Raw genomic sequence first — 11,199 nt, forward strand, 5'->3', positions numbered from 1 at the left:
CACACACACACACACACACACACACACGCACGCACGCACGCACGCACACTCAGAGGGGTGGGGAAGAGAGGGAAAGAACAAGCACAAAACACCTCACAATCTTGATTTCCAAACATCTCTTCAGTCTGCTGGTCATGGTTCAAGGAGGAAATGAGGATCTGGAAACATGGCTCAGTGGTTCACGGTTCATACTGCTCTTCCATGGGACTGAGTTCCAGTTCCCAGCACCCACCACACTGCTGCTCGCAACCTCCTGAAACTCCAGCTCCAGGGTGGGGTATAGCTATGGGAGGTGGGGTTTACATGGCAGCAGCAGAGGATGAAGCACTGGGTGCTGGTGGCAGTGATGGTTCTGTCAGCAGACTTCAGGGACTGTTCCTGGCCTGGATGGAGTACCGAGATTAACTCTGACCCTCCTGATCGGTGGGCCACCTAAAAAGTCTTTTAGTAAATCCACTTTCTGTTTAATTAGTAACCATTGGCTTCTGTGTCTTGTAACTAATCACCCTGGTGCAGAAGTCCTGAGAGTCTGCTAAGTCATGAACCCTCCTCTGAGCCCCAGACCTATCCACGCCATGACAGCTGGTCATGAACCCCTCCTCTGAGCCCCAGACCTATCCACGCCATGACAGCTGGTCATGAACCCCTCCTCTGAGCCCCAGACCTATCCACGCCATGACAGCTGGCCGCTCACTTGGATGTCCCAGTGTCACCTGATGTCACCTGACACGCTAGCCCTCCCTTTTAACATACTTTTCCTCTGATGTTGTCATTGCAGCCAGGCAAGGGGGAGGAAGGTAGGAGTGTGGTATCAAGTGAGCCCCAAAATCTCATGCTCATGGGTTTTAATGCTCCAGGCGAGGCCTGTAGATCTCAGCTCTTCCCCTCCCAGCTGTGCAAGAGCCTGGCACTCTTTCTTTTCCTGTGCTGTTGCCTGTGTTTTGTCCTCATGTCATGGTTGGTGTTCTCTAGGTCCCGGGACACTGAGCCTTTGCTCCGTGATACTTGGTTCCATGGCTTCAAACTATCTCTCTTCCGCCCCAGTACACAGACCTCTGCTTCCATGCCTGGCCTGGGGATGATTTATGTAATGAGCATAGTATTTAGGCACGAGAGAACTTTTCAGAGACTATAAAAAGTCCCGAGAAACAATAAATAAAGATAGACAAGGGCCAGAGAGATGACCTGTGAGTGAGGTGCTTGTCCCGAGTTCAGTCCTGGACTCGTGGCAGAAAGAGCTGCTCCAAAAAGCTGTCCTCTGATCCACAAGCATGCTATGACAAGTATGGACCCCTCCAAGGGATGAATGTAGTTAGGAATAGGAAACATAAGCCAGAGTGGGAGCACATGCCCATATTCCCAGGGTGGTGGTGCACGCCCGTATTCCCAGGGCGGTGATGCACGCCTGTATTCCCAGGGTGGTGGTGCACGCCTGTAATCCCAGAGCGGTGGCGCATGCCCGCATTCCCAGGGCGGTGGTGCAAGCCTGTATTCCCAGGGTGGTGGTGCAAGCCTGTATTCCCAGGGCGGTGGTGCATGCCCGCATTCCCAGGGCGGTGGTGCAAGCCTGTATTCCCAGGGTGGTGGTGCACACCTGTATTCCCAGGGCGGTGACGCATGCCCGCATTCCCAGGGCGGTGGTGCAAGCCTGTATTCCCAGGGTGGTGGTGCAAGCCTGTATTCCCAGGGCGGTGGTGCATGCCCGCATTCCCAGGGCGGTGGTGCAAGCCTGTATTCCCAGGGCAGTGGCACACGCCTGTATTCCCAGGGTGGTGGCACACGCCCATATTCCCAGCATCCAGGAAGCAGAGGCAGGAGGGGATTGCTGTAAGTCTAAGGCCAGTCTCAGTTTCAAGTGAATTACAAGATTATTTAAAGCTACATGGTAAGATCCTGTCTCTCTCAAAATTTTTTTAAAAGGTCTAATTAAATGTCTATAAGCCACACAATTACATTAAACACATTGATTGTTAAGGTTGGGGTGGTAGAAAATGCCCTTAATCCTAACACCAGGGATGCAAAGACAGGTATATCTCTTGAGTTCAAGGTCAGCCTGGTCTACACAATGAGTGTCAGGACAGCCAGGGCTAGGTAGAAAGATTCTGTATCAAAAATACAAAACCAAAACCAAACCAAGAACAAACAAAATTAATTATTTTTTAACAAAATTAATTATTAAGAAACCCAACCCTAGTGTAAATGGAATTACTTCTGACCAATTGAAACAAAATTAAAAAAAACTTAAAGTTTTGAAATAAAAACTAATTATTACTGGCTATAAGTACATTTTAATTTTTTTATGTTATAGAGACTCTGGGAATAAGAACGGGCAGATTGTAACTGGACTCTAGTGGCCACCTTCAATTGTAGCAGAGACTCCTTGCTAATTAATGCTACTATCCATCATCATCATCATCATCATCATCATCATTACCACCACTACTACCACCACCACCACCACCACCACCACCACCACCACCTCCACCACCATTACCAACACCATCACCACCACACCAACCATAACCACCACCACTGCCATCATCACCATTCCTATCACCACCACCATCATCATCTTAAACATTTTTTTATGGAGGATCTCACTATGTAACCTTGGCTGGCACGGGACTCACTATTCCTGGAATTCATAGAGATCTGTCTGCCTCTGCCTCCTAAGTACTGGTATGAAAGGCATGCACCACCATTCCTGGCTATGTCTTCTTAATTTCAGTCATAGCCTTCCCCTCAGATTCTCCACCCCTATGACTGGATAGTATATTTTGAGTAAGTTTTAGCCAGTTAGTTATGAACAGCCATGAGGGGTCCTCTCCAGGATGTGTTTATGTGGACTTGCCTGTCCTTCAGGTCCTCCTCACCTATCCTAAGAACACTGTTAGTCTACTGGCCACATAGCCTCACTCATGCTCACCCTGAGACTTCTACACTAGGTCTGGACCCCAAAGGCATTCAGTTACTTTAGCACCATGACACACAAAGTCTTGGCAGAAACGAATGTCACCCCTCCCTGTGTGCGTGTGTAAGACAACAGATTTCATACATATTTATTTGCTTTTGAAGGACAGGGTTTCTCTGTGTAACCCTAGCTGTCCTAGACCATCACTCTGTAGACCACGCTGGTCTCAAACTCAGAGACCCCCCCTGTTTCTGTCTCCCAAACCCTGGGATTAGGGGTGTGGGCCACCATGGCCCAGCATGATTTCCCATATTTTAATCTCAACAAAAAAATGAATTGACAACAAGCTAACATGGAGAGTCTCCTCTGAGCGATAATCATAAGCAACAGCAGAACTCAGAGTGGCGCTCCAATGAGGGCTGGGGCAGGATGAGGCGTGAAGTGGTACAGAAGGCTGAACAGCCATCTTTTAGGATATGCATTGCTGTTGAAGTGAGGAGAGGAACCCTGAAGAGCGTGCCTGAGAACTTTCTAGGAGTGCAAGAGCTGAGATGTAGAATACAGCACATTGACTAAGAAGCATAAGAAGCAGACAGGGCATCAAAATCATAGCGCACAGAAGGCAAAAGGAACAGCTCCGACATACACCAGAGGGAGACATGAACTTTTCAAGATTCTAGCGTTTTCCCCCTTCCAAGAGCCTGGGTTTGCACTGCTTCACGACCTTTGGTTTAGATGTGCTTATGAGACTTGATCTGGCCCAGGAAGCACACGTGGAAGCCAGGTAGATCATCTGTGGGATGAAAATACTTGATTTCTGAGTTACTGTTTGTTTTCTCTTTCCCAGCGGAGGTATGAGAAAGTGCATATTGCTATAACACTGCCTGATGTTTGAGTAGTCTGCTATGCTGTGCTGGTATATGGAGACCATCTGCTTTGGAATATTGCCTATATCACTGGCATATTTTGCATAGTGAGGACTTCTGTTAAGTCTGTGAGAATTGAGGGGCATCCATTAGTATAGCATAAACTAACCTACAACACAAGGCAATTTGACTTTCTTTGGGAGTGGGGGAAAACCAATAACAAAACCCTAAGATCCAAGGTATTGGCTTTGGTGTGTAGCAAGTTAGTACTGGTGCCTGGGAAGATGGTGGCTGAAGCTATGCAGTGGAGAAACATCTGGTAAAACTATGGTCTGTGCTAACCTGAAAGGCAGGCCGTATATTTTGAATTTGAACACTTGGAGAGAAGAGGGGAAATTAAATTTTACTTATATTACTCAATATTACTATGTTACTCAATATTCTGCGTATCAAGGCATGAGTTCAGAAAAGGATTACCTTGCCTTCAAGCAGGATTGAGAGAAAACAGAGTAGGGTTTGACAGTGGAATTTCCTTTCGCCCCGAATCCTGAAAGATAAAATCGAGGAAGTCTGAATATGAAGGTGTGTTAAAATTCAGCCTTAAGATGAGTGTGGACATACTACCCTTTGCTGAAGCATTGAATGCCTTAAAGCACTTCAGGGAACATGTAAAATCAGAGCATAGAGCCCTCTGAATCTTTTAGATGGAAATAACTTTCCCACCAAAGCCTGTGGACTGGGAAGAGGAGAGGGAAAGAGGTGTGGCATAACTTTTGGCATGGTTGCTGCCTGGGTAGAAGGCAGGCGGTAGAAGATGGACAAGGTTTTTGTTTGAAGAGCGAGCGGTTTCCTTCCAGAGAGAGTTGACCTGCGACTAACAGAGCAGTAACTGTTCAGGACTTTAAATAGCTCTCGATGACAAGAAAGGACTGAGAAAATGGGAGAGCCTCTTAGAAGACAGAACCAAGGGTCAAGCAGCCAGGAAACAGAGGAGATACGCTCAGGGCCAGGGTCTCCCAATAGTGAGGAAGTCTGGCCACACACTAGGAGCTTTCAAAATGGATCTTGCTGGGCTTCTGAAGTGTTCTGGCCAGTGCCTTCTCAGTATACTCCTCCATTCCTCCTCCCTTCTCTGTAGTGCGTGGAACGTTATATTAGCTTTTCTTTTCTTTTCTTTTCTTTTCTTTTCTTTTCTTTTCTTTTCTTTTCTTTTCTTTTCTTTCTTCCTTCCTTCCTTCCTTCCTTCCTTCCTTCCTTCCTTCCTTCCTTCCTTCCTTCCTTTCCTTCTTCCTTTCTTTTTTATTTTTTGAGACAGGGTTTCTTTGTAGCTTTGGAGCCTGTCCTAGAACTAGTTCTTGTAGTCCAGGCTGGTCTCGAACTCACAGAGATCCGCCTGTCTCTGCTTCCCGAGTGCTGGGATTAAAGGTGTCCCCAGCTTTACATTAGTTTCTTAAAAACAGTTATTACATTTTATTTTTTATTTTATGTGTATATGTGTTTTTCCTGCATGTATGTGTGTGCACTATGTGCATGCCTGGGATTCTCAGAGGTCAGAACAGGGCATCAGATCCCTTGGAACTGGAATCTGGAAGGTCATGGGATGTGGGAACTAAACTCTAGTCCTCTGCAAGACCAACAACTGCTCTTAACCACTAAGCCATCTCCTCGGTCTCAATATTGGTTTCTTTTTGTTGTGATAAATGCTATGACCAATAGCAAGTTAAGGGAGAATTGATTTGTCTTATAACTCCAGGGAATTAAGAGCCCATCATGGAGGGGGAGGCAGGCAGCAGGCAGTGGGAGCAGAGAGCTGAGAAATTCCATGTTCAACCACACAGAGAAGACAGAGCAAGCAAGTGGAACTGGAAAGTTATGAACTCCAAAGGCCTGTCCCCAGTGACATACTTCCTCCAGCAAGGTTGCACCTCCTGAAAAGTCCATAACCTCCCCAAACACCACCACCAACTGGGGACCAAGTGTTCAAATACATGTGCAATGGGGGACCCTGTTCATTCAAACTATCACAGGCGTTTTTCTTTGCTCTATATTCTACCTTTCCAAACAAGGCATTTATTACACTTTTATTGTGTGTGTGTGCACATGCACACTCAAACAAATGTTATGTGTGTGAAAGTTGGAGGGCAGCTTATAGGAATTGGTTCTCTCCTATGTGGGTCCCAGGAGTTGAGCTCAGGGCCCAGACTTGGCAACAGGTGCTTCAATGTGCTGAGCCATTATCCAGTCCCAGCCTTACAAAATCTTAACTGGTTGCCCAGAGTGGTCATCAAGATTTTTTTTTTTTTTTCAATTTAAATTTTTAATTTTCTTTTGGGAGAGAGGTTGCAAGGTGGGGGGAGGATATGGAAAGACTGGGAACTGAGTGGGATTGGGGTGCATAACGTGAAATTCCCAAGAATCAATAAAAAGTTGTGTTAAAAAATCTTAACTCATCTTTTAAAAACCAGCTCCTTTGTTACCCCCCTGGAATCTCTCCTTGTTATATCAGAGAAAATCTCAATCTATCAGTCTCTCTTCCCTCCCTCCCTCCCTCCCTCCCTCCCTCCCTCCCTCCCTCCCTCCCTCCCTCCCTCATTCTGTCCGTCTGTCTGTTCCTCCCTCCTTCCCTACCTCGTGGATAACATGGAGATAAGCCCCCATTCCTACCCTACACGAGAATGATAGACGTAGACAGGAAAGGTGCCAAATGCCTCACTATCACTGACAGCCGACTTCTTTTCCGATGCCCAGAGCCCTCCCCCACGGCTTCCCACACCATCCTCCTGCCTCAGCTCCAGCCTCCTCAGGGAGCTTTCCCACACTCTCAGGGAGACCCAAGCCTTCCACCATCCGCGTTTCCGGTTGCCGTTACACTCAGTACAGTCCATACTCACACGTTTCCTTTAGCCATTCTCTTCTTGGGTCACCCTTCATGGGTGTAGGATCCCTTGAGAGCAGAAACCTTGCCTCCATTCTAGAAGAGTGTCTACAGTTGCTCAGCAAATATTTGAATAAATTAATGTGTAAACGCTTAATTCCTGTCATCCAACTTCTGGTTGCACTGGTCTCTCGAAGGTCTTGAGAAAAACCTGCTCAAGTCGCCATCATGAGTTAATGATAGTGCTGGGCTAGAACTCAGCCTCGTGACACAGGAGTCTTGTCGTCTCTCCTTCCAAAATGTCTGAGACTGAAATTGTTCCTGCGCTTGGACAACAGGGAAGTGCGACAAAGTTCATAGCCCTGTTGCAGTGTGATGGCAGCCCCGTAGGTGGCGCCCACGGCGCTTTCTTCGCTCCTTGGAAAGGCAAGCAATGCTCGATAGGGTATTTCTAGGGAGAAACTAACGAGAAGCAGGGCATCTGCATAGTCTTAAATTGGCTCTTTACAACTGTTTATTGGTTTCGAGGGACGCAAAATTACAGCGTGGATGAATCAGGTACCACCTTGACTGTGTGATCTTTACTGATGAGGACCAGGTGGACACACAGCATCCAGATGTGGTACCCTGAGGAAGATGTGGTGTTCCCTATACAGTCTTGCGGCTCTGAATCTGACCACAGAACACCAACAGAGAAACAAGACTGTATTAAACGGGGGCAGGAGACAGGGCTTGGATTCTTTTTAAAAAATGTTTTATTTTTATTATTTTTAGTTGTGTGCATGTGTGTGTGGTGTGTGTGTGCACGTCCAAGGGTGTATGTGTGTGTGTGTGTGTGTGTGTGTGTGTGTGTGTGTTTACACATGCTGGAGGGGGCTGGAGGCCTTGGATCTCTCTGCAGTAACCGGCTGGGGATTGAACTCTGGTTCTCTGGAAGAGCAGAACATACTCTTAGCTACAGAGTTCTTTCTTTTATTCAAATTATCCCTGTTGGAAAATCGTTTCAGCCAGCGGAGGATAGAGTTTTGTCAACTTGACACAAACTAGTCACCCAGAGAAAACGGACCCTGAGTTGAGGAACTGCCTCTATCAGATTGGCCTGAGTGTGGGAGTACTTTCTTGATCAATGATTGATGTGGGAGGGGTCTAGCTTATGGAGGGTGTGGTACCACCCCTGGGCACGTAGTCCTGGGTTGTATAAGAAGTCAAGCAGTGGAGAGCGAGATGGTAGCCAGCATTCCTCTGTAGCCTCTGTTTGGCACCTGCCCTGACTCCCCTCAGGGATAGGACCGTGACAGGCTAACATGAGCCAAATAAACCTTTCCTTCTCAAACTGGTTTTGGTTAGTGTTTATCACAGCAATTGAAAGCAAATACATATATCAACTAAATGCAATATCTGATTCCAGACTGGCCCTGTGATGGAGGAGGAAAATGCCCCTAAAGGATGTTATTGGGTCAACTGATGGAAAAATGATTCTTTCCTTCATTGTCTTTGCACCATGACCAACTGCAACAAATGCATGGATTCACCTCCAGGTTCCCTCTGACTGATCTGTGTGTCTGGCTTGTGCCAACACGACCCAGCCCTGACCACTATAGTTCTATAGCTAGCTGTGGATTTGAGAAGGGTGACTCCTCCAGTTTGCTGCCTCTTCTTCCTCCTCTTCTTTCTCCTCCTCCTTTTCTGTGCCTGCTCTGGTCTCATTTCATTTTCATATGGACTTTAGGATCAGACACCAATTTCAGCAGAAAGAGACTAAAGATTTAGATAGCAGCACGTTGTCTTTGTGGCCCTCCTCAGGGAGCATCACCATCTGACCTGCATACTGCCCCATGCCAGGACTCAGTGAGCACCAGCCTGAATCTCATCGCTTTAATACAATAAAGAAGACTGGGCCAGACATTCAAAGCTGGTCAGAGAGACAGAGTTTATGAACAAATATTTATTTCACTTTGAGCTTTGAGGGAAAGGTACCATTCTGTTTGTATACTATACGTGGAAAGACTAACAGAGACTGCTAAAGCCTACTAAGAATAAAAAATATTCCATTAGGAAAAACATTACATTTTAAATTACACATTTTTCCAAACACAAGTCCTATTTAAAAATCTTAATAAAACAAACAATAACCTAAACACCTCTGAATTTGTTACAAGAGAAAAATTGAGTGATTCGTGATATAAAGGCTCAAGTATATATTGTTTTTTTGTTTTTGTGCAGTGCTGGAGGTAGAAAAGTACTTAATGGTGTGCTAAAATATTTAAAGAAAAGATAAATTTTATTAGTAAATAAATTAATAAATAATAATAAAAATTAATTAATGCATAAATCAGCTGGGTTTGGTTTACAATCTCAAGGACACCTGGAGGGCCAGGAGTTCAAGGACAGCCTTATAGTGTGAGGTCCGTCTGGACTATAGGAGATCCCATCCCAAATAAATAAAACAAGAGTAAAAACTAACACACACACACAGACACACACACACTTACGCTCTCATATGATGTAGGTGGATCTTATATCTATCTGTTGCTTTCATTGGTTAATTAATAAAGAAAACTGCTTGGCCTGATAGGTCAGAACATAGGTAGGCGGGGAAGACAGAACAGAATGGTGGGAGGAAGAAGGCAGTGATGCAGATGCCATGGAGCCAGCCACCAGGCCAGACATGCTGAATCTTTCCCGGTAAGCCACCACCTCGTGGTGCCACACAGATGATTAGAAATGGGTTAATCAAGATGTGAGAGTTAGCCAATAAGAGGCTAGAAACTAATGGGCCAGGCAGTGTTTAAAAGCTCCTACACTCATACACACTTTTAAAACAATAACACAAACCAACTGATTCTTGACTTAAGAAAACAGAAATCTCTCTCTATACTACCTGGATTTGTGTCAACTTGACACAAGCTGGAGTCATTGGAAAGGAAGGACCCTCAGTTGAGGAAATGCCTCCATGAGATCCAGCTGTAAGGCATTCCCCACAGCCCCAGACAGGGTTTCGCTGTGTTGCTTTGGAGCCTGTCCTGGAACTAGCTCTTGTAGACCAGGCTGGCCTCGAACTCACAGAGATCTGCCTGCCTCTGCTCCCGAGTGCTGGGATTAAAACAGTGCACCACCACTGCCTGGCAGCTGCAAGCAGTTTTCACAGTTAGTGATCAGTGTGGGAGGGGTTAGTTCATTGTGGGTGGGGCCATCCCTGGTCTGGTGGTTCTGATCCTGTAAGAAAGCAGGCTGATTTGTTTGTCATAGCCAGAACCTGCCCCTCTATTGAAGAATGGAGGAGGAAAATGTGGTACATTTACACAATGGAGTACTACACAGCAGAAAAAAATAACGACATATTGAATTTTGCAGGAAAATGGATGGAGCTGAAAAACAGTATTTTGAGTGAGGTAACCCAGACCCAGAAAGACAATTATCACATGTACTCACTCATAGGATGTTTTTAAACATAAAGCAAAGAAAGCCAGCCTACAAACCACAATCCCAGAGAACTTAGACAACAATGCAGACACTAAGAGAGACTTACATAGATCTAATCTACATGGGAAGTAGAAAGTGGAAAAAGACAAGATCTCATGAGAAAATAGGAAGCATGGGGACCTTGGGGGAGGGTTGAAGGGGGGAGGTAAGAGGCAGGGAGGGGAGCAGAGAAAAATGTAGAGCTCAATAAATATCAATAATATATATATTATTATTATATATATAAAGCAGGCTGAGCAAGGCAGTGGGAAGCAAGCCAATAACAGTACCCTCCATGGCCTCTGCATTAGTTCCTGCCCCTGGGATCCTGCCCTGTTTGAGTTTCTGTGCTGACTCCCGTTAATATGAACAGCAATGTGGAAGTGTAAACTGAGTGAACCCTTTGCTCCCAACTTGCTTTTTAGTCACGGTGTTTCACTGTAGCAATGGAAATCCTAACTAAGACACCACCCAGACGCTGGTACTTTTATCAACAGGGTCAACAAAGGCTTGGAACAAGCTGTGCCAGTTGCTTCTATGCTTTTTTATGTCGACACGCTTCAATTCTCACTTCTCTCCCCTAAATGGCAGCAATTTGATACTCCATGGTACCTGACATTACCCAGGAGTGTTTAAGTAAACAGCAAGTAGCATTTGCTGCCAGTGGTGACGTTAATAACAACGGCAACAGGAGGAGAGCACACTGTGGTATTGAGGTGAGTCCTGGAATAGAGTGAGGTCCTTGGCAGGGTCTGGAGTTTGTTGTGTTTTTTTTTTTAATATTTATTTATTATGTATACAATGTTCTGTGTATGCCTGCAGGCTAGAAGAGGGCACCAGACCTCATTACAGATGGTTGTGAGCCACCATGTGGTTGCTGGGAATTGAACTCAGTACCTTTGGAAGAGCAGGCAATGCTCTTAACCGCTGAGCCATCTCTCCAGCCCCTTAAGATGGGAGAGCTTTTTTTTTTTAATATTTATTTATTATGTATACATGGAGTTTGTTGTGTTAATGGTCATGGTGTTGCAGTGTTTCACCTCCCTGAGAAACAAGGATCTCAGCTCCGGGAACTAGCCACAATA

At 45.7% G+C, this 11,199-nt stretch overlaps 1 protein-coding gene and 1 long non-coding RNA gene across 2 annotated transcripts in view; one reads left to right on the forward strand and one right to left on the reverse strand.

Annotated features, from left to right (window-relative positions):
- LOC126514479 (uncharacterized) overlaps positions 1 to 6,962 on the reverse strand; it is an 11,332-nt gene extending 4,370 nt beyond the window's left edge. Inside the window, exons 1-2 of the long non-coding RNA XR_007595580.1 lie at positions 6,669 to 6,962; positions 4,255 to 4,324 (exon numbers count right to left, since the gene is read on the reverse strand). This is a non-coding gene — a long non-coding RNA (uncharacterized lncRNA). The remainder of the gene's footprint in view (positions 1 to 4,254; positions 4,325 to 6,668) is intronic.
- Positions 6,963 to 10,744: 3,782 nt separating this feature from the next.
- Positions 10,745 to 11,199, forward strand: part of Stk33 (serine/threonine kinase 33) — a 186,022-nt gene continuing 185,567 nt past the window's right edge. Inside the window, exon 1 of the mRNA XM_050163319.1 lies at positions 10,745 to 10,830. The gene's annotated coding sequence lies outside the window, so the exon portion shown is untranslated. The remainder of the gene's footprint in view (positions 10,831 to 11,199) is intronic.

This window comes from Alexandromys fortis, unplaced genomic scaffold (genome assembly GCF_014885135.2).
Source record: "Alexandromys fortis isolate MF-2015 unplaced genomic scaffold, M_Fortis_MF-2015_v1.1 scaffold_129, whole genome shotgun sequence".
Classification (NCBI taxonomy): domain Eukaryota; kingdom Metazoa; phylum Chordata; class Mammalia; order Rodentia; family Cricetidae; genus Alexandromys; species Alexandromys fortis.